The following is a 23,560-nucleotide window of genomic DNA, read 5'->3' as shown; positions in this document are numbered from 1 at the left end:
GTGATGCATTTTGATGGCAAACAGCTGCCAAAATGAACTGCCACTCTGTTTTTTAGATTGAGCTCAGACGATCTCTACCCACGCTTGGGCTGATATTGGCCGCTCCTTTTTGGCCAATATTAGATAAGGATGCTGAGTACCAGCAGGATAGGTTTGCAGTTTTAGCTATGTCCTTGACAACTCTTTGTTATTCAGATGCTGGACATCTGAGGCCACAGGCTGACCAGCTGGAATTAGTTTGGTCAAGAAAGCATGATCAGAAAGGGTCCTTATTATATTTTAGGTGATTTAAAAACAGACTCATACACTTGATTTTACAATGTTTATTCCAGGTGGATGGTGTGGTGGGCTAAGAGAGCAACACATGGGCAGGACATTAAAAGGAAGACAGCCAACCTGGCTACAACTAAATCCCTTGAATCATTCTACATCCTTAGAGAAGATATTTTGAGCAACTATATGTATAGAAGGAAGTCCCACAAACTAGAGGTGCCTAATTTCAGGAGTCACAGCCTTCACAGGCTACGCATATTTACACAGGGAGAGACAATTGTCAGACTTCACACTAAGCAAGACCACTGACTCATTGTCAGTGTAATTGCTCTCCCACTCTCTCGGCTCCACCATTAAGTAAGGCCTCTCCCGAACCACTGCACTCTCGAGTGTTGGTGTTCAAGGCCCTCCTCCACCCGCAGGTTTACCTGTGCCATAAATCCCTGGTGGTCCAGTGGACCCCTGTCTCCTTTCTCTCGCTCCGCTTCCCTCTCCATGTTCACTCGTTTTCAACCTCATCTTATTCTCTTTTCTGCACTTTTCTGCTCATCTGTTCTATTCCACTTTATTTACTCCTTGATTCCTCCTTCATTTCTCCTTTCCCTGGTGGTCCAGTGGACCTCTGTCTCTTTTCTTTCGCTCCACTTTCCTCTCTGTTTTTCACTCGTTTTACCCTCATCTTATTCTCTTTTCTGCACGTTTCTGCTTGTCTGCTCTATTCCACTTTATTTACTCCCTGATTACTCCTTTATTTCTCCTTTCCCGCCTGATTTCCCTGCCGCTGCTGCCCCCGCGGCCCCTCCCCCCAGCACGACCAGCACGACCGGCCCAATCCAGCTCCCCTCCCCACTCCCGCCTCCCAGCTGTCCAGCCCTCCCGACCCCTACTTAATGGCTGCCGCTGCACAGCCGCGCCGCTGGCGCGCTGAAGGCTCTTAACACGGTGACACTAGGTGACGGTCTATTCACCCCTGTGTTTGGTGCCCTCTGACCATATCTTTGCTCTATTCATATTTCAGACACTTTCCCCTGCCGAAGGGCTTTCTCCAGCCCGAAATGCATCGGGAGACATGTATTAAACATATGAGCATCTAATGCGTTTTTGATCAACCATATTCGATACGAAGAGATATTATGGACATAGGAATAAACAGCTTCACTAGCTACAACTTGTCACGGGTCTTCTTCTTGACAGCTTCAGCTACAGTTTTGTATCCCACTGCGGTGGGTTCCACGCTGTGCTCAGGAGGACATCACCTTACCAGATGACGCTACATTTGCACTATGGAAGTATCACAAGAGCCCTGGTGATCTTCACCTTAGCTATCAAGTTAGGTTCCATCACTGGTCTAGTGGTGATAATGTGCCCTGCTGCCTCAATATGAAAGCACCTAACCTAACCATTCTGCCCGCTGTAAGGTGAGCATCCCAAAAGGACATATTTCCTTCTGTACTGAGAGGACAAGGTTCTGTCGTCTAAGCTATTCTACGGTGTGGTTCATTAAAAAGAAGAAAAGAGACAAATTGCCTACGAGGAACGTCAAATTGACTATTTATGTATGATAACCTTATGTCTCCCACACCCAAATGTGGTGAAAAAGGAGTGAGCAGGAGTGTTGGTGCCTCACGGTAGCGCCACCAAAAGAGGGTTAAGCAGGATGGTACTCGCCTGCTACCTCAATTTCTCATCATCAGCTACCAACACTCCAACAGCAAGAAATTGTGCATGATGCTAGTGATGAACTAAATAGGTGCTAGGGTGTGTATTGAAAAAAGTTAAAGGAAGAGAAGCTGTGCTAGAATGTGTGCACCATCTCAAAAAACCCCTAAGTGATATATATTAATATCAGAGAAAGAGCTAAATCACACTGGCTTGCATACTTTATTCTCAGCTGCGTGATAGCTCGTATGTTAAAATGCCGACATGTTTCGTTACCATCGGACCACACTCACGGTAACTTCTTCAGGGCTTGGGGTCTGTTCATTTATCCCTGCACCTTTCTTTGTCGTTTAAAAACAATTCTGTGGGAGACAAAAGAGAACATACACACACACAACAACATGGCTAGGTTGGCAACCTGTTAAAATTAGGGCAAGTCTCGTATATAATCTTGAGGACCCCCCCATCAGGCATATATTTACCAGGATGTAGCCCAACATGGGCATACCTTTACCCTTGGGACCTTGCGGCTCTGTGTGCGCGTTCAAGGCACCGCTTGTACCACTCCAAACGTGAGTCTGTAATGTATAACACATGATGAGAAATGTAAGCTAGTTCCCGTTTTTATATCTCATTCGTGGGTACATAGTGATCTGTCCCCCTCCCGTCTCAAGTGATGCCTCCACATCTCAGAAGATCATTATTAATCGGTGCCTCGCTTTTAACATCACCCTTTAAAATTGTTCCCCTCCAAATGGACAACCTTCTCCCCACTACCTCGTTGTAATCCACATCCAAATCTCCACTCCTTAGCCTGTCTCAAGTTCAATTCCCCCAGACTCACACCATCTGTCACCACTCACCGTGTAACTGTTCGAAACTGGCGTTAACTCAGCCCAGGAACAACACGATCGTTCCATGGCGCTGTTTAAAAGCGTAATCACGCGTACCATGTGACTATACTGCGCTGACAAGGGAGCTCATCAATGAAAAATGGAGCGCCATTTTGGAATGGGCGAATGAAAGTTAGGCTCACCGTGAGAATATACATTATTGTTAGTTTACTCCGTATTATAGTTGCCTAGCCATTCCATTGCACGAATTATGTGTCATCTATTAAATCTGCTTTTCGTCCTATGATGATGTGAATGCTCGATGTGGTATAAAAAGGGGGCTCTGTGTGATGCAAAAAGTGCCATTTGACTATGCTACGCTAACAAGGAAGATCGATGATAAAAGCGGAGCGCCATTTTGGAATGGGCAAATAAAGGCTAGGCTCGCCGTGAGGCTCCACATTGTTGTTAGTTTACTCAATATTCTTCCCGTTTAGCCCTTCCATTATACCAGTTAAGTATCATTTACTCAGTCTACCTTTTGTAATGCTCGATGTGGTATTTAGAGGAAAGACTCAGTATGATACAAAAAGTGCGGTGACCATTTTCCAATAGGGAATGTTTTATTGTGCCTGTCTGCACGTAATGGCATGCTTACTTTGCCGAGTATCCAAAGTGATGTATTTCCTAGGTTGCTCCTGTAGGTGTATTTACAAGTGTAAATCCCTCACAAATGCGCACAAAGTGTACAGAGGCTCCGACGATCAATGGTCAAGGTTTGAGTATATTAGAACGGCGTTACTGGCACCATTAACTCATTTATGCCATGTACTACATGTATACTCCTTACCCTGCTGGTATAGCCTCTATGTTCTGGTGAGCGATCATGCAATCACCTTACTCCATTCTATAAGGTCATTTAATCCATTCAGGTCCACTCCCTCTTGGTAAATCCACCGTGCTTCCCTGTTACTCAGTCTGGATTCAATACTGTATTGGTCACCTGTGACTCTTTCAAGGACTACCCAGCGCACTTCTTGCGCAGTATGTTTTTGCGTTTGAAAATGTTGCACCAATTTGGTGCTCAATTTTCCTGCACGAAGTGTGCTCAGATGTTCCTGTATTCTTGTTTTTACCTTCCTGGTGGTAAGGCCGATGTAGTGAAGCTCACAGGGGCATGTCAATCTGTATATTACATGCGAGGTGTTACAGTTGCTAAATTTATTTAGAAACCAGGTTTTGTTGTTTTTAAGAGTAACACTTTTGGTTGGTGATGTAAATACGCACACGGAGCAATTACCACATGGGTAATGCCCGGAAGGGATATTGGTTTCACGTGGACTAGTTTTAGGTCTAGTGTGGACCAGCCGGTCCCGAATGTTTGCAGACCTTTTAAATGCAAAACGAGGAGGGGGCATCTGCATATTGGTGGTACTAAGGAGATGCCAATGCCTCCGGATGATTTTCCTGATTTTCGTGGAAAGTGGTCCAAAAGTAGTGACCACTGGGATACATTCTCCTTTCTCCTTTTTGGTCTTTTCCAACAGGGCTGCACGGGGGGTATTATATGCCCGTTTTTTAGCCTGTCGTATGACCTTCCTTGGGTAAGCTCGGTCCTGTAGCTTAGTAGCCAGGATGTTTGATTGTGTGGAGTATTCCTGTGTGGTGGAACAGTTTCGGCGGTATCTCAGAAACTGTCCCACAGGTAAGTTATCCCGAAGGGCCCTCGGGTGATAGGAGCTGTAGTGTAGGAGAGAATTTCTATCCGTTGGTTTATGGTGGACCGTGGTCACCAACCTGTCACCCTCAGCTAGAATGTCTAAGTCCAAATAGACTGCTCTGGTTTTGCTTACTTCCCAGGTGAACTTTAAGCACTCATCCAAACCATTGAGCCAAGCAAGGAATTCATTTAATTCTTCCTCGGTCCCCTCCCATATACAAAGTATATCATCTATATATCTCTTCCAGAGGACAATATTCCTCTGGAAGAGATTAGTGTCTGTATTGATGTGGTAAGCTTCGAACTGGCCCACATAAATGCAGGCCAGACTGGGGGCGAATGTAGCCCCCATCGAAGTCCCCGACACTTGGAGATATATCTGATCTTTACATGAGAAGAAGTTTTGGGTCAATGCAATTTCTATGCATTGAAGGACAAAGGTTTGGGGGCAGTCATAAAACCATTCAGAGTCCCTCAGGGCACGCGCCGCTGCCACCAGCGTAGCCTCCTGAGGGATGCTGGTATACAGCGACTCTATGTCGATGGTGATTAGAAATTGGTTTATTGGGTTGTAAGAAACATTCTCCAGAATTCTCAATACGTCCGTGGTGTCCTGGACATATGAGGGTTGGGTGATGACACATTCCCTGAGAAAAAAGTCTGCAAACTGGGATAGAGGTTCTAATAGCGACTGGATGCCGGAGACAATAGGTCGTCCGGGCGGGGGCTGTTGTTTTTTATGAATTTTGGGTACGATATAGAATGCCGGCATCCTCGGTTTGGTGTTAATCAGGAATTCGGCTTCCCTGTACGTAACCCATTTCTTTTCTTTAGCCTCCGTTACCAACTTGATAATGGTCGTCTGCAAGTCATTGGTTGGGTCCCGCGCTAGAGGTCTATAATTGCAGCGGTTCCCCAGCAGCCTAGCCACCTCTCTGTCGTAGTCAAGTGTGTCCATCACTACGACCGCCCCGCCTTTATCGGCTGGCTTGATGGTAATTGTTTGGTTGTTTTGTAGGCTTGTCAATGCCTGCCAGTCTCTAGAGCTCATATTGCTATAATCCACAGTTTGCATACTTTGTTCAATTTTACCAATCTCTTGTAAGATCTTTTGTTCAAACACCACAGTTTCTGTGGGAGACCAGAGGGGGAACAACTACAGAGGCCGAGGACGGGGCCGGGCTCGGCAGAACCCGAACTCAACCTGGCAGGCCTTCTCCCCCAGAATTACCCGCAGCAGAGGCAGAACACCCCTGTAATTGCCAAGGTCAACAACATTGTGGTGAATCTCTCTCATTATTCCCTTACAGAGGCGGAATCCACTATACTCAACAAGGGGTTGGGATTTGTCCCTACCCCACGCCATGATGGGTTCCAATTGCGGGCGGAATTGTACGGGCTAATGAGGAAGATAAAACATAAAAAGTTTTTTGCTGGGAAGGAAAAGGAGGACACATCCAATTTTTGCACAAATTTGCGGCGTCCTTCTCAGTTTTGCCCTCCGGGTAATACAACAGGCCCAGAAACTGTGGTGTTTGAACAAAAGATCTTACAAGAGATTGGTAAAATTGAACAAAGTATGCAAACTGTGGATTATAGCAATATGAGCTCTAGAGACTGGCAGGCATTGACAAGCCTACAAAACAACCAAACAATTACCATCAAGCCAGCCGATAAAGGCGGGGCGGTCGTAGTGATGGACACACTTGACTACGACACAGAGGTGGCTAGGCTGCTGGGGAACCGCTGCAATTATAGACCTCTAGCGCGGGACCCAACCAATGACTTGCAGACGACCATTATCAAGTTGGTAACGGAGGCTAAAGAAAAGAAATGGGTTACGTACAGGGAAGCCGAATTCCTGATTAACACCAAACCGAGGATGCCGGCATTCTATATCGTACCCAAAATTCATAAAAAACAACAGCCCCCGCCCGGACGACCTATTGTCTCCGGCATCCAGTCGCTATTAGAACCTCTATCCCAGTTTGCAGACTTTTTTCTCAGGGAATGTGTCATCACCCAACCCTCATATGTCCAGGACACCACGGACGTATTGAGAATTCTGGAGAATGTTTCTTACAACCCAATAAACCAATTTCTAATCACCATCGACATAGAGTCGCTGTATACCAGCATCCCTCAGGAGGCTACGCTGGTGGCAGCGGCGCGTGCCCTGAGGGACTCTGAATGGTTTTATGACTGCCCCCAAACCTTTGTCCTTCAATGCATAGAAATTGCATTGACCCAAAACTTCTTCTCATGTAAAGATCAGATATATCTCCAAGTGTCGGGGACTTCGATGGGGGCTACATTCGCCCCCAGTCTGGCCTGCATTTATGTGGGCCAGTTCGAAGCTTACCACATCAATACAGACACTAATCTCTTCCAGAGGAATATTGTCCTCTGGAAGAGATATATAGATGATATACTTTGTATATGGGAGGGGACCGAGGAAGAATTAAATGAATTCCTTGCTTGGCTCAATGGTTTGGATGAGTGCTTAAAGTTCACCTGGGAAGTAAGCAAAACCAGAGCAGTCTATTTGGACTTAGACATTCTAGCTGAGGGTGACAGGTTGGTGACCACGGTCCACCATAAACCAACGGATAGAAATTCTCTCCTACACTACAGCTCCTATCACCCGAGGGCCCTTCGGGATAACTTACCTGTGGGACAGTTTCTGAGATACCGCCGAAACTGTTCCACCACACAGGAATACTCCACACAATCAAACATCCTGGCTACTAAGCTACAGGACCGAGCTTACCCAAGGAAGGTCATACGACAGGCTAAAAAACGGGCATATAATACCCCCCGTGCAGCCCTGTTGGAAAAGACCAAAAAGGAGAAAGGAGAATGTATCCCAGTGGTCACTACTTTTGGACCACTTTCCACGAAAATCAGGAAAATCATCCGGAGGCATTGGCATCTCCTTAGTACCACCAATATGCAGATGCCCCCTCCTCGTTTTGCATTTAAAAGGTCTGCAAACATTCGGGACCGGCTGGTCCACACTAGACCTAAAACTAGTCCACGTGAAACCAATATCCCTTCCGGGCATTACCCATGTGGTAATTGCTCCGTGTGCGTATTTACATCACCAACCAAAAGTGTTACTCTTAAAAACAACAAAACCTGGTTTCTAAATAAATTTAGCAACTGTAACACCTCGCATGTAATATACAGATTGACATGCCCCTGTGAGCTTCACTACATCGGCCTTACCACCAGGAAGGTAAAAACAAGAATACAGGAACATCTGAGCACACTTCGTGCAGGAAAATTGAGCACCAAATTGGTGCAACATTTTCAAACGCAAAAACATACTGCGCAAGAAGTGCGCTGGGTAGTCCTTGAAAGAGTCACAGGTGACCAATACAGTATTGAATCCAGACTGAGTAACAGGGAAGCACGGTGGATTTACCAAGAGGGAGTGGACCTGAATGGATTAAATGACCTTATAGAATGGAGTAAGGTGATTGCATGATCGCTCACCAGAACATAGAGGCTATGCCAGCAGGGTAAGGAGTATACATGTAGTACATGGCATAAATGAGTTAATGGTGCCAGTAACGCCGTTCTAATATACTCAAACCTTGACCATTGATCGTCGGAGCCTCTGTACACTTTGTGCGCATTTGTGAGGGATTTACACTTGTAAATACACCTACAGGAGCAACCTAGGAAATACATCACTTTGGATACTCGGCAAAGTAAGCATGCCATTACGTGCAGACAGGCACAATAAAACATTCCCTATTGGAAAATGGTCACCGCACTTTTTGTATCATACTGAGTCTTTCCTCTAAATACCACATCGAGCATTACAAAAGGTAGACTGAGTAAATGATACTTAACTGGTATAATGGAAGGGCTAAACGGGAAGAATATTGAGTAAACTAACAACAATGTGGAGCCTCACGGCGAGCCTAGCCTTTATTTGCCCATTCCAAAATGGCGCTCCGCTTTTATCATCGATCTTCCTTGTTAGCGTAGCATAGTCAAATGGCACTTTTTGCATCACACAGAGCCCCCTTTTTATACCACATCGAGCATTCACATCATCATAGGACGAAAAGCAGATTTAATAGATGACACATAATTCGTGCAATGGAATGGCTAGGCAACTATAATACGGAGTAAACTAACAATAATGTATATTCTCACGGTGAGCCTAACTTTCATTCGCCCATTCCAAAATGGCGCTCCATTTTTCATTGATGAGCTCCCTTGTCAGCGCAGTATAGTCACATGGTACGCGTGATTACGCTTTTAAACAGCGCCATGGAACGATCGTGTTGTTCCTGGGCTGAGTTAACGCCAGTTTCGAACAGTTACACGGTGAGTGGTGACAGATGGTGTGAGTCTGGGGGAATTGAACTTGAGACAGGCTAAGGAGTGGAGATTTGGATGTGGATTACAACGAGGTAGTGGGGAGAAGGTTGTCCATTTGGAGGGGAACAATTTTAAAGGGTGATGTTAAAAGCGAGGCACCGATTAATAATGATCTTCTGAGATGTGGAGGCATCACTTGAGACGGGAGGGGGACAGATCACTATGTACCCACGAATGAGATATAAAAACGGGAACTAGCTTACATTTCTCATCATGTGTTATACATTACAGACTCACGTTTGGAGTGGTACAAGCGGTGCCTTGAACGCGCACACAGAGCCGCAAGGTCCCAAGGGTAAAGGTATGCCCATGTTGGGCTACATCCTGGTAAATATATGCCTGATGGGGGGGTCCTCAAGATTATATACGAGACTTGCCCTAATTTTAACAGGTTGCCAACCTAGCCATGTTGTTGTGTGTGTGTATGTTCTCTTTTGTCTCCCACAGAATTGTTTTTAAACGACAAAGAAAGGTGCAGGGATAAATGAACAGACCCCAAGCCCTGAAGAAGTTACCGTGAGTGTGGTCCGATGGTAACGAAACATGTCGGCATTTTAACATACGAGCTATCACGCAGCTGAGAATAAAGTATGCAAGCCAGTGTGATTTAGCTCTTTCTCTGATATTAATATATATCACTTAGGGGTTTTTTGAGATGGTGCACACATTCTAGCACAGCTTCTCTTCCTTTAACTTTTTTCAATACACACCCTAGCACCTATTTAGTTCATCACTAGCATCATGCACAATTTCTTGCTGTTGGAGTGTTGGTAGCTGATGATGAGAAATTGAGGTAGCAGGCGAGTACCATCCTGCTTAACCCTCTTTTGGTGGCGCTACCGTGAGGCACCAACACTCCTGCTCACTCCTTTTTCACCACATTTGGGTGTGGGAGACATAAGGTTATCATACATAAATAGTCAATTTGACGTTCCTCGTAGGCAATTTGTCTCTTTTCTTCTTTTTAATGAACCACACCGTAGAATAGCTTAGACGACAGAATCGCAAGCTACAAATGAGGGTCTAATGTTTATGGCCAATAATCCGGATGTATGAAACAGTGGTTCACAGTGTGAACAGGTCTTTGTTGTATACAATGCATTGAGTGGGGGATGACCTGTTCTCTGCCCCTTTAGCTCCTTTGTGTAGACTGAGAGGACAAGGGACAGTTCCTCTCTCCAAGTGCCCAGCCAGACAGGTGAAATCCTTGACACCCATCACTTTCAGGGTTGGCAACCTGGGAATACTACTGAGATTGTTCAGACCTTCCAAACATCTGAGGTGGGTGATACTGAAAACTAAGAGCTTCAGGCAACCAGTATATTTCACCTTGTGCCAGTGCATTCTGACACAACCTATCCAGAATAGGACACTCTTAATGGGTTTTGGTTAGCTTTAGCGGCAAGCACATTTTGGAGTTCTGGCATGCTCTGCAGACTTAGTATCTGCCCCATAGTGGACAGCTCTAACTCCTCCAACAGAAAGATAGGCAACTGTGTCTGCAGCACAGGTTCATCTAATGTACTTAGATCTGCCTCAGGTCTGGGGTTGGAAGTATCCTCTTCCCTCAAATATGCACCACTGGTGGCCTCTTATCTTCTGATTCCAGCTTATAATTGACTCAAACCCCTAAGGTCATCCCGCACTAGGCAGTCCATGCTGGGGATTAACGCTTCTAAGCATCTATATTCAGCTCTACATTGCTTAATACCATTGACAGATAAAGTATCTCCACAAGATTAGATTCAGACATCTACCACCCCAAGCACTGCCCGCACATCATTAAGATCTGGATGTTTAGTGCCTATCTGAAGCTCAGCCCAATCAAGACAGAATTGCTTTTATTTACCAACAACAACAAAACAAGAAACAGTACAAACTTGACTCAATGGCAACAACCTTGGAGGCTTCGAACCTCAACTTTCTCTGAATGCCATGTCACTTGGATTCACTCTAAACACCAATCTCACCCTTAAGGAACGCATTACCAAAAAATGAAGACGGCCTGCTGGTATCAGCTCTCTCTTCTAAAGCTGATCGAACTGTTTGTTCCAAAAAGTGATTTGAGAAATACTGTTCAAGCTCTCATACCCTTAAATCTGGATGGTGATAATGCTCTGCTCGATGGTTTCCTGAACTCCACATTGGAGCCCCTTAATGGCATCCTATGCACCAGAGCACGTCTCATTCAGAGCCTAAAGCAATATAATCACATCACTCCATCCTGATGAAACTCCATTTCCTCACCTTGCTGGCCATAACATCTTCAATACTAGCTGCATCATTTACAAGGCCATAATGCGCGGCACACCAAAAGACAGGACACCATCAAACTACAGACTGAGTGCAAAGAAGACAAAACAAGGCCTCAGACCTTTTAAAACTGTGCACCCAGGATCTGGAACAACATCCCATATCCATCACGACCACTCCAGTGCTTAGTAAAAGGGTTGAAGACTCACCTCTGGAAAGAATACTACATCACAATGCGTTAACCATCCACAACCCAGTTCCCTTTCCTATTACTTGTTGACTTCATGCTTGCCTTTCTCACCGCTACGCTGCCTTTTAAATAGGTTCCCACTATAGAACTACCAAATACACAAAATACGTACATACATGTCATCTCTGAGAGATTCATTGATCAGCATCAACGGATGTATGACGTTTCAACGCGTGTGTTTACAACGCATGCAGTTACATCGCAGTTTTTACAACGAACCGATGTAACCACGCGATGCCATTACAACGCAAGTCTTTACATCGACTTGCGCTAGATGGCGTGCTAACATTAGAAAAGCGTAATTTACTATTCCAACTCCAGTCCACTTAACAGTAGGGAAGGTGTTGGGATAGTAAACTACACTATTTGTAATGTTAGCACGCCATCTAGCGCAAGTCGATGTAAAGACTTGCGTTGTAATGGCATCGCGTGGTTACATCGCGTTCGTTGTAAAATCCGCGATGTAACTGCACGCGTTGTCAAAGTTTCGTTGTAAAGGTTGTTCCCCGCATCAACCATAGGCTGAGCAGTACCGTTACTTCGCATGCAAGACGACGTGGTTCAACCAACCCAGAGAGGTTCCAAATAGTCTTGTTAGGAGAGGTTTGGGTTTTGGTGCCTCACTTACCTTTCAGCAGTTTGAACATATGAACACAACTTCTGAAGAGCTGCTAAGTCAATCATCATTCAGACGGGACAATATGCACCTGGTTTGTTAATGCATGTTACATGTCGCTTGGGACCTGGGATCTGTGTGTCAGCCAAATACTGAGAAAGCATTACCGCTAAAACACCCAAAAGGTGTTGAGGAGTATGTACATAGTCTTAGGCAGTAGGGGATCCCTTATATATACATAATATAGAACAAGGATTACTCTACAGCTGACTTGGTACAAGAATCCAGGGCACAAGCAAGAAGAGTGTACTCCTTTCCAGTAGCAGCTGCTACTGGACCTGGGTGGTGGGGCGGGTGGGGGGGCGGGGGGGGGGATGAAGAGACAATGGGAAAAAAATACATCCCTGTAATGGCCAGCCACTGCCTCTCCTCCATCATCTTCCTTCACTTCCTGCAGTCCTGGTCCCAAGCTCCCCTGAGACAATCGCAATGCTGCAATGCAGCGGTGTGATTGGGCTGAGCGCCATGGTGCGGCGCTAAGACAGGGAATGGGAGGCTTTGCATGTTCCTCACCAGGCTGTGTATTGCAGCCTGGTGGGGAAGATGCAAAGTGTGCAGGGCTGTTTGGCCGGCCAAGCAGTCGTGCAAACTTAGGTAGAGTAAACCACTCCTCCCCTTGCTCTGGCCAGCCTCACCCGAGCGCCACTGATGAAATAGGAAAACTAAAATGATACTAACAATAGTTATTATCATTTTATTTTTCCTTTTGCTCAGTGTGGCGAGGCTCCTCCGCCTTAGCGGAGGGGCGAGGCTCCTCCGCCTTAGCGGAGGAGCCGCCACTGCGAGTCATTTCAAGAAAAATGCATGAGGACCCAAAATGGTAGATAGCTACAGACATCAGCAGAGTCTAAAATTCAGTGTGCAGAACATGCAAACGAATATTAGGTCAAAACAAGACCGATTCCTTGCAGACACCTTAACCGTTATTTTTCTAAGTTACGGGGATGTCACTCACTACTGAACAATATTTCTGACTCCTACCATCTGTGCCCATGCAGAGTTCAGATTGACTATGAACACTGCACATAATAGTTTTGCTTTGTCTGTCTTTAGCAAACACACTCCTGCCAAATGTGCGAATATAAAAATATCGAAAGTTTAAAAAGCAGCTGTGACACTACTATGTAGTTGTCAAAACTTCATAAATACAAAGTGGTCTTTTCATGAGTTGTCTTACTTCCTAATTCACGAATACAGCATAAGGAACAAAAAATTGCAGCTTTGTAAAAAAACTGTTCCTCAATTTGGAATGTCGTCATTTTAGAAAGTTGTTCTTCCTGGAAACAGCTCTGTTTAACTCCTAGATTAAAAGGGTGTATGCATGTGCGCCGTTTACATCTATTCATTGATGCTGCATTTGAAGTCGTTGATTCCCACACTATGAAAATATGAACTGCTTCCAAGGTAAGAGAATTGCAATGCACATACTGGCTTAGACTTGTTTATTACAGGCTTGACTCTGACTAGTGTTTCAAATATATGCTTTAATATGTTCGTTTGTGGCTGTAATTATTTCTAATTTAAGAGGAAAATAATTCCAGAAACATTTCCAAAAGCACAGAGAGAAGGAGATGCATGAAAACGAACAGACGGGCAGGGATAGATAGATAGATAGATAGATAGATAGATAGATAGATAGATAGATAGATAGATAGATAGATAGATAGATAGATAGATAGATAGATAGATAGATAGATAGATAGATAGATAGATAGATAGATAGATAGATAGATAATCTGCACCAGTACAGTTGTAAAATGAATATATGCATGGGCCTCTGAAGAAAGATAAATTACAGATGTGAGTAGTTTACATGTATAATTTACACTTAAACTTTTGAGTAAGTGTATTACTTTTAGCTATTCAGAACCTAAATTACATTTTGATTATGCATTAAGAATTATAAAACGTGATGTACAGAATTCATCAAAAGTAGTTTAATTCTTTTTTATTAAACATTAATGTTAAATCAATTTATTAATTCAAAAAAGGATGTTTTAAATTGTTTCTTACAGTGTTATATTTATTTATATTTTTAACTATTTTAAATAATGCAATATAATTTAACATTATATCCTACAACATTTTATTTTAAGACCCTACCTCCATTCATTTCTATGGGAGGGTCTTGCAGTACTAGTCGTTTGTCTTGTGTTAAACAGGACTTACTACAGCTTTAAGGTGGTGTAATTTACTACTGTTTTGGGTCACTTTTGACCTTTGTAACTTTAAAAGTGCAGTTTGGGTATAGAAATGGACGTACTCTTTTGTGGGTGGGTTTATGACTTTCTTTACATCCCTCCCTAATACCTCTAAAACCCCTCATTACATCCTCCCATTTAGTAGTAAGTAGTCCCCTTTTTCCAGCAACCCTCCGAAACCTTCCACATTTAGCACTAAGTAGTAAACTTACATGTGTGAGGATCCCCCACAGAAAAAATAGGAAAGGTGGAAGTGGAGATTTACACTTGCAGGGTTGTGAATAGCATGTTGTATTACTGTAGTAGCACTGCTGTAGTACTACTAAGCATTCTACAAAATGCAGTCTTTGAATAGGCTCTCTTGCTATGTGAATCACTGGGTTAAAGCTTGTTGTAAAGCTCCAGCAAGGAAGGTACAATATATGAGACTGGGTCCCATACACAACATCATCATACATTTTGCAAGGTGATGTACTGTGGATGCGTCGTGAATGCCCACTCTCTCTCAATGACTAAGGATGCTGACCTTCTTGGTTCTGCAAGAGTCATATCACAAGACCTCCATGCCAGACTATATGGTTTTTCAAGTAAATTCTTTGCCATCTTCTAACCCAAATATCCCATGAAAGTCAAGGGAATCAATGAGAACTAACTTGAAGGTATCCCACGTTTATCTTTTCCTACTGTCCCCAGCCTATCGTTGCTGCTTTGTTACTCCCAAGATTTTTCTGAGGCATTTATGTAACCATTACTCTCACCAATTGTAGTACAGTTGTAGCGACTGGACTTTAACTTCCCCACCTTTAGAAATCCAGGCGCTTGCTCAACTGCAGCACAGTCATTTAAAAATGTACCCAGCATTATGCAAAACCACTAAATAAATAAAGCTGTCTTTTTTACGAGAAGCAACACTGCACATGTTAAAATACACTACTGCATGGGGACACAGTGGCTTGCTGAATTTATTTATAAACATATTGGACTAGATAAGCAGAAGCCCAGAGATGTTTTAATACATGGGCAAAGTGGGTTCTGACCCAGGGCCCCAGCTTTTCAGGGGGCCCCTGATAGAGTAAGTTCTGTTCTGCAGAGAGTCTTGCCTTGATGACCTTGAATAATTCTCAAATAGATTGTTTGAAATACCCTTTACTTTAATTTATTCTTAATGGGGGTTGATGTGCGAGAGTCTATTACAGACATTTTGCACAGAAATGTTGTGTTTGTTTCATGCATCATCCTTTAAAAAAGTTTCTATAAAATCAAAACGGCACCTCGCATATGAGAAATGGGAGGGTGTCACAGAGATTATTTGCAGTAATGTTAGTGAGCTGCCCTGTGTTACAATATTGAAAACACACACCACAACCCCTGAACATTAGATGTAAGCACATTCAGAATGTGGATGATTGTGCCTATGCACTGTCAGTGATCTGGACAAAGAGGGCATGAAAGAGCTGATACTGGATCTTAAATTCAAAGCTATTCTGAACCGGGGCCCCCAAAATACGTGTGGCCCAGGGCCCCCAAAATCCTTAAGATGTCCCTGCAGAAGTCACAGGGTTTTTTTAGGGCGCCTTTGCTAGTTGCCAGCCAATGTGACTTGGTATGCTGCAGCGAGATATCGTGTGTGCATGCTGCTACCTTCTGACAGCGGCGCGTGCCACTTCCTTTCCTCTGCTGGCTGCACGCGCGAACATGTCTTCACCCGAACGTTCAGCAGGCAGCTGGCGTAGCTGCGGTGGCTGCCGAGCAGTAAATAAGTAACAGGTTGGTGGCTGCTTTCCCCTTGCCCTACATATTCAGAAACGTGTTTCTTGAGCTGGAGCGGTATCGTGAAGCCTGTGTTCACTCTTGACATTAGGAGGTTCACGATGGTGGTTCTGGGGTTAGAAACAGACGCAAGTTCCAGCTTTACAGTGCATTTAGCAGTTTTGGTTCATAAGATTAATAGAAATAAAAGAAATACGTAAAGGTCAAGTCTGCTCGAGGCGAAGATGTCATTGACCATCCTAAAAAGGTAAACACACAAAAGGATCCCCTGGAGGAGGAAAGTAATCAATACTCTTTCTTGTTGCTCGCGGAATAGCAGTAAAAATTGTATCTGCTAACCTTGTGACCTGCAACCACTAGCAGAACAGAAGGATAGATCATGTGTCAGGCGTACTTAAGTCTATATCAATATCAAATACAAAGTATTAAATACCATAATCACACAAATAGATGCTTATTACAAATGTAGGGTCAGAAACAATTAAATCAATGAATTGCACTTGCCTGGGGCAATAATTTGACCAATATTGAATAGTCCAAACCAAAGAGCTCCAAAGTACCACGGGGATCACCCAGTTAGATAGTCTTTGAGATACACAATAATACTCCTGAAGTAGAAAGGGAACCTTTTATCATTTAGATAACTGTGGGGATCGCTACGCCGACGTTTCGGTCCCAAATCGTCTGAAAAGCACACAGGACCATCCTCAAAGATCACGGGTCGAATGTGCAAGTCATAATTTGTATTTATACCCAGTCTCCTGGGGGTGATTGGGTTCCCCTAGAGAGTTGTAGCAACCTAAAAAGGCATAAGGTGTGTACCAAATTGTTCATAAAATGGACATATGTGGAAGGGTTTGAGTTTATGTGTGATTTCTAGATGGACTTCTAGGTTAAACATGAAGCTCACACACTTTAATGCTACAGTTGTTGCTGTCTCAGAACATCAACACTGGGCTGTGCGGTGGGATGCAGGAAATAAAAAATACGTAGATCTGAAACACATGCTGCTTCACTCTGAAGGGTTCATCCAGAGTCCATATTTGAGGTATATGCATGCACCAAACGGTAGCAGAGGCAGGGTTTTCTGCCAGAGGAGGCCATAAGGCTCTTTAATGGGTGTCATGATCAGTTGCAGGTATTCAATAGTAGTACTGTTTGAGGGGTGCTAGGGAATGGTGAGCATAACTTGCACTTCCTAAATTTGCAAAATAAAAAGCCACAGTTGCTGGAGGGACACGCATAATATAGGCCAATGCCTTCAAGCCTGACCCTCACCAGGTGTGTTTGGAGTTTAACCTTTTAGAAACTGTAGCACAACAGCACTTTTTTTCTGCACAAGGTCAGTAAAATGTGTCTAACATTACATCAGTATTAGAGACAGTTAAAAAAAACTGCACATCCAATTTCACACAGACTATTCATTTTCAAATTCTATATAACATCTTTCATTTCTTCATTTGACTTGGTTCCATTCTTCCATCCTGTATTTTCTCAGTCATGCATTATGATGGCAATGCAATTGTAAGGGCCATGAGGGAAAATATAAAGTTATACAGAACTCACAATCTCAGGCTGTAGACTGTAGAATTAGAGCTAAACCTATCCTAAAAAGTAGAACTATGGCAATGAATCATACAGGTCTAGAACTCAAACAGCAGTAGTCATTATTAATGTCATTACAAGCTTAAGAAATACAGTGGATAAAACGCTGCCACTAGAGACACTATTGGACATTGCCCTTTCTGCAGGGTTATCCCCAAACATTTTGCCTTCCTCTGCCTGTTTTTCTGACCTTCGTTTTGTTGACGGTAGGACTCTGGGAACTTGACCACTGCTAACCAGTGCTAAAGTTCATGTGCTCTCTCCCCTAGACAAGGTACGATTGGTTTACACCTATTTGGAATATTTGAGTTACTTGTAAGCCCCTTGTAAAGTGGTATCCCATATATCCAGTGCCTATAAATTAAATGCTTCTAGTGGGCCTGCAGCCCTGCTTGTGGCACCCACAGAAGTAGCCTTTCAAACCTTTCTCAGGCCTGCCACTACAGGGCCTGCGTGCACAGTTTACTGCAATTTTAACTCAGCATTTAAAACTACTTGCCAAGCCTTAAACTCATCTTTCATTACACACAGGTCAGCCCTAAGGTAGGCGCTAGGTAGCCCTGTGGGCAGGGTGCTGTGTAAGTAAAAGTTAGGACATGTGCCTTTTATGTGTGGCATGCCCTGGTAGTGACAAGCAGCCTATTTTGTTACTCATTGCTGTGAAGCCTACTCCTCTGATAGGCTAGCATTTGAAATTCCCTTATATGTTTTAAGTGGTCATTCCTGATCAGAAAGGAGTGGTGTTGCCATGCTTGGTATGTTTAGAATGGGAGTGGCAAATCCTGCTTACTGGTGTAGTTGGAGTTTACATTACTGTTTTAGAAATGTCACTATTAGAAAGTGGGCATTTCTCTCTGCTTATGACTCTTTGTGCTTTGCAGCCTGACTCCAATCCACGTCTAGGCTTGGGTGACAGCTACACATGGTGTATACTTTCCAGATAGCCTCAACACAGGAAGGGCTTGGTGTGAGAGGGATTACATCTAGCCTGGCCTGGAAAGCTTTGCCCTTGGCTCTGCGGAGCATTCAGGTTCATGTTATCTTTAAGAAAAAGCTCAAAACTTTCTTCTTTAGTTGTCCCTCTGGTACCCTCTGCCTTAACTCTGCACGCGCCGGGACACTCTGCCGAGTAGCTGAGCGCGATATAAATTTATTTAACATAACTTAACATCTACATTCATCTGCATACTGATGATCTTCCTGGGCTGGGAGAGGGCGTTCACACTTTACATTTGTATATGTTGTGACCTGCCCTCGCATAAATGGCTGATTTACCCCTTTCTGACATTTGTAGCCAGGACTGGGTTGAATCGGATTGTGTGCACTTGAAAGGGTTCCTTTTAAAGTCACCCCTTGAACAAAAACATTTTTGAGTTTTAGTACAGGGACCCCATTGGATGTGGAATTGATCTTCTGTCAGAAAGGACTGCTGCGCTGATTAAAGGACTCATCTGAACTGCTTTTCTGTTGATAGCCCTGCTGCCTGCTAACTGCTCAAAGGACTCAACTGGACTGCTTTTCTGCTTGCTGCCCTGCTGCTCACTGACTTTGGCCTAACCAGACAATGCATGGGAGTTGTAACCAGACACTGCACATTGCCAGAGGGCTGCCGGGTTGCGAGGAGAAACTACCATTCTGCTACCTACCTGATGTGTTGGCCTGCTGCCTTCCTTTGTGCCTGCATCACGTGCTCTCCAAGGGCTTGTTACCTTGCCCCATGTTCTCTCGCGGTCTCAGGGACATCAAAGGTCCTGTTGCCTCTCCTTCCGACATTCCTGCAGATGCCTGTCCCATAGAACCAGCACTCTGTGGGAGCTACGGACCTCAGGATCACACTGCCCGAGTGTCTACTGGTTTTGACACTCTGCTCGTGAGGGGTAGTGCTGCCCGAGTGACAGCTGGGTTTAAACCTGCATTGGGCACATCACTGAGGGACCCGTGTTTCACCATCCCGATCTATGGTGGAGCCTGGCACCCAGGGTGATATTGCCCACAGAAGCCGCACTCTAACCTCTAGTGGCGGCGACATGATAGAGAGGCATCAGCGTCTACGCTGAAGCTGAGCTCGGCTCGAGTCCAGCATGCTGCGTTTGAGCGCAGCAGCCCCTCCCCTACTCAAGGTCAGGGTAACAAGGACACCAAGACCAGCGACAAACTCAGCGTCGTCAGAGAAGTACCCCAGCCTTGCGGCATCGTGTCAACGTACCTTTTGTCTCTGATGAGAAGAACTCAGGTGTCCCCTGCTAGCAAGTGGCTAGCCCCAGTTCTGTGGCCTCACGTGATCATGCTCTTACTAGCCAGCAGAACCGAGAGGTCCAGATTAGCTGTGCTAATCTCCCCGCAGCCGAAGTGTCAAATGGGTTACGCCCACCAGACGGTGGGAGCCGATCTAAGCTAGGTAGATTTTGGACATACATGTCAGAGGGCTCCAGACTTGCTGTAGGTTTGGGGTGCCTCCTTTATTCCATCTCCCAAGTAGAAGGATAAAGCAGAGAACGTGTATGTCCACGGAGGAAGCTTGCTTAAGTGGGCATTTCTTGAAAATTACTGTATATGACACTTTGGAGGAGTAATGTCAAACTCTCAGGGATGCAGCTCATCAAGCCAGAGATGATTTATTACTAGCTAGCAGCTGGCTCAAGATGATACAGTTAGCTGATAAAGATGCTGTAATATGAGAGGTTTTGGTGCGCCTCCTCCAAAGACAGTATGAAATGCTGGGCAAAAGCAATATCCTTAATACCTTTTCCCACAAATATTAACTAACACAGACATAACTATAGCAACGAAACTCAGATCACAATATTTTTTGAAAGCTATGTACAATAATAGAGATCATGCATGAAACAATAAAACAGCCCCAAATCTGCAATTATGGGTGAGTCTTAATTAACTAACCTTCAACATGGTCTTAGCATAAGTGCACCAGACCACCTGAAATAAAAACATTATCAACATAACATCCTAACATAAGAACCTACATGCTGCGCCTGAGGAAATGAACATTCTTCAGGATTGGACTTTTAGAATCAGTGAACATGATGTGGACTGTCCCAGGTCTAGAAGTAACGTGTAGATTTGCTAGGTTTAGTAGAAATAGCACTTACCCATAATTTGGAGTCGCCGGAGTCCTGAAGTGGCAAAAGTTACACACCATGTTCACGCATACTACCTCTGACCTGGGCTGACAAACTCAAGAGTCTAAGACATACACAGAAGATAGCACAGGCTTGGTTGAAATGTGACACCCCTTACAGAGTAGACTAGGATTAAGTAAAATTTAAACTTGAAATTCCTTCTGGCCTGTACAGTCGGACTCAATATTGTAGTTTGAGAATGAACATCCATGCACATAATCTGGACCGTCTTGGGGCTAGAAGTGACTTAACTCCAATATCATATGATTGAATGCTCTGAGTCGTCAGGAATGTGTATACGAGATGGGCAAGGGGTGTCAGTACTAAAAGCACGCAAGTCAACATTATGCTTGCCAGGTGAAGTGTTTGAGGAAAATGGTCAATCAGTGTCAAATAAATGATCTCTCTCTCTCGCTTTCATCCCTGTGCTTCTTCTTTGTGAATTGGGAGGGTGGCATGGACCGATGGCCAATACCTGCAATGTGACAGAGACTAAAAGCCTGACAGAGATGGTGATAGAAAATGGGAGTATGCCTAGGAATGTGGCACAATCTTGAAGTGTGACAGACAACAGGAGGGTGACAGGTATTGGGAGTAACAGGTATGGGTAGTTTGCTAGTAGTCTGGAGTGTAGCAGAGTAGGGCGTAACCAATAACTGTTAGTGTGGCAGGGTATGGAAGAGTGGCATAGGTGATCACAATGGTAGGAACGGGAGTGTGGTAGTGTTTGGGAATCGTACAGAGGCGAGGAGGGTGAGAGAAACTAGGGAGTGACAAGGAGGATTATGTTGATGGAGAATGGGGGTGGGACAAGGGTGGGGAGAGCAGCAGGGATGAGGAGGGTGGCAGGTATTGAGTGTGACAGATAGTTAGAATGTGACAGGGATGGTGAGGGTACCAAGGGCTTGGATTGGGATAGGGATTAGGAGGATGACAGCAATGCAGAAGGCGACAGGGACTCAGATTGTGAGCGGGACAGTCATAATGAAGAGTCTGACAGTAAAGTAGACATGGAGAGAGTGAAAGCGACTGTGAGAATGACATGGACTGGGAGTGTGAGACGGATTCAGAGGGTGACAGAGATTGAAAAGGTGGCATAGCCTAGTAGTGTGACAGGGATGGTGAGGGTTTGAACGACTAGGACAGTGACCAGGCTGGGGAGGGTGACAGTGACTTGGGGCCGACAAAGAGGGGACGGGTGATATGAACTGACAGTGTGACAGGGATTGGCAGTGCAACAAAGATGATGAGGTTGCATGGACATGGAGTGTGACAGGAACTTGGAATGTTCAGAGACGGGGTAGGGATTAGGGATATTGAGGTTGACAAGGACTTGAGGTGCGACAAGGATTGGTTGGCGACAGGGATGGGGAAAGGTGAAAGGGATAGAATGCATGACTTTTAGACCTGACAGCCTTTGGAGTGGTCTTCCCCGAAACTTTATGCCTTCTCCCCTCCTGTTTGCTGAAAAAATGTTTGGTTGGATTTAGGACTGTGAACTTTACCACTGCTAACCAGTTCTAAAGTGCTTGTGCTCACTCCTCTAAACATACTGAAATTGTCTTCCACCCAATTGGCATATTTCATGCACTTATAAGTCACTAGTAAAGTGGTACAACCTGTACCCCAGGGCCTGTATAAATTAAATGCTATTAGTGGACCTGCAGCACGTGTTATGCCTTCCACTTAAGTAGCCTTTTAAAACATGTCTGAGGCCTGCCATTGCAGACTGTGTGCAGTTTGAAACTGCCGATTTGACCTGGCAAAGAAACCCTGCTGGCAGGCCTAAACCTCCCATTTTTATACAAATAAGTCGCTCCCAGGGTAGGTCCTAAACTGCCCATAGAGCAGATTGTATTGTATTTAAAAAGTTGGACATTCACTTTTAATTTTGTTTTAAGTCCCGGTAGTGAAAAACTCCTCAATTCATTTTTCACAATAGTGAGGAGGCCTACCTCTCCCATGATATACCACTGGGTTACCTTATTACATTAAATAAGTGCTAACTTTTGGTTGGGACCAGGTAGAAATATCATGTTTGGGCTCACATGAATTGTAATTTAAAATCCTCTTTAATGGAAAAATCGAATTTAGATTACAATTTTGAACATGCCACTTTTTGAAAGTTGGCATCTTCCTTCCCTAAACTGTCTGAGGCCTTCTAGGATTTTCCTGCTGCCTGGGGCAATTAATTGCTTTCCCATCAGGAATGTACATTGGGCTAGACAGTGAACAATAGGACCTGGGTATAGCTGGGAGAGGGCCATCCTGCCAGGATGAGAGGGGCAGAGCTGTTCGCTGCCCCACTTACATTTCAGAAACTTCCTCCAGCACACACACAAATAATTGACACCATTCAATTGTTACCCAGACCTCATGTACCATGGGCCAGGAGGAAGGTAATTCACGAACCAACTGTGGGGGGAGGAGGGGAAACTCTAGAAGTTTGTTCCACTTTAAAGCTGGTACCAGGTATAAAAATAGAACCCTCAGACCCACTCTTCAGTACACTCCTGGACCTGCAGAAGTCTACAGAACGACTAGTTGTACTCCTGTGGACTGCCCTTCTGCTTGAGGCCTGCCTTGTTTCACATAGGACTGCTGTTATATCCTTATGTTCCTTCTATTTTATGTGACATTTACTGTTGTCATGATCATGGTGCATGTTGCATCATTAGCCATCATTGGTTGAATAGGATATTAGAATGTTAGACTCCTGGAATCTCCAGCTGAATGACACAATATCTGCCCTGCTTCTTGAGGCCTGCTTTGTTCTCCAGTGGAC

The 23,560-nt window shown here is 44.4% G+C and overlaps 1 protein-coding gene across 4 annotated transcripts in view; it reads left to right on the top strand.

Moving 5' to 3' along the window:
* The window catches only part of FYB1 (FYN binding protein 1), a 667,308-nt gene that overhangs the window by 321,077 nt on the left and 322,671 nt on the right, over nt 1–23,560 (top strand). The window contains exon 1 of one of the 4 annotated variants that reach the window (XM_085631137.1): nt 13,355–13,466. The exons of 2 other annotated variants lie outside the window; for them this stretch is intronic. The gene's annotated coding sequence lies outside the window, so the exon portion shown is untranslated. Of the gene's footprint in view, nt 1–13,354; nt 13,467–15,937; nt 16,031–23,560 lie in introns of those variants that run through there. One more of the 4 variants, XM_085631139.1, reaches the window with a different exon arrangement.

This window comes from Triturus cristatus, chromosome 2_1, assembly GCF_964204655.1.
Source record: "Triturus cristatus chromosome 2_1, aTriCri1.1, whole genome shotgun sequence".
Classification (NCBI taxonomy): Eukaryota; Metazoa; Chordata; class Amphibia; order Caudata; family Salamandridae; genus Triturus; species Triturus cristatus.
Note: the sequence above shows the minus strand (reverse complement) of the source record. Positions and strands in the feature narration are given on the sequence as shown.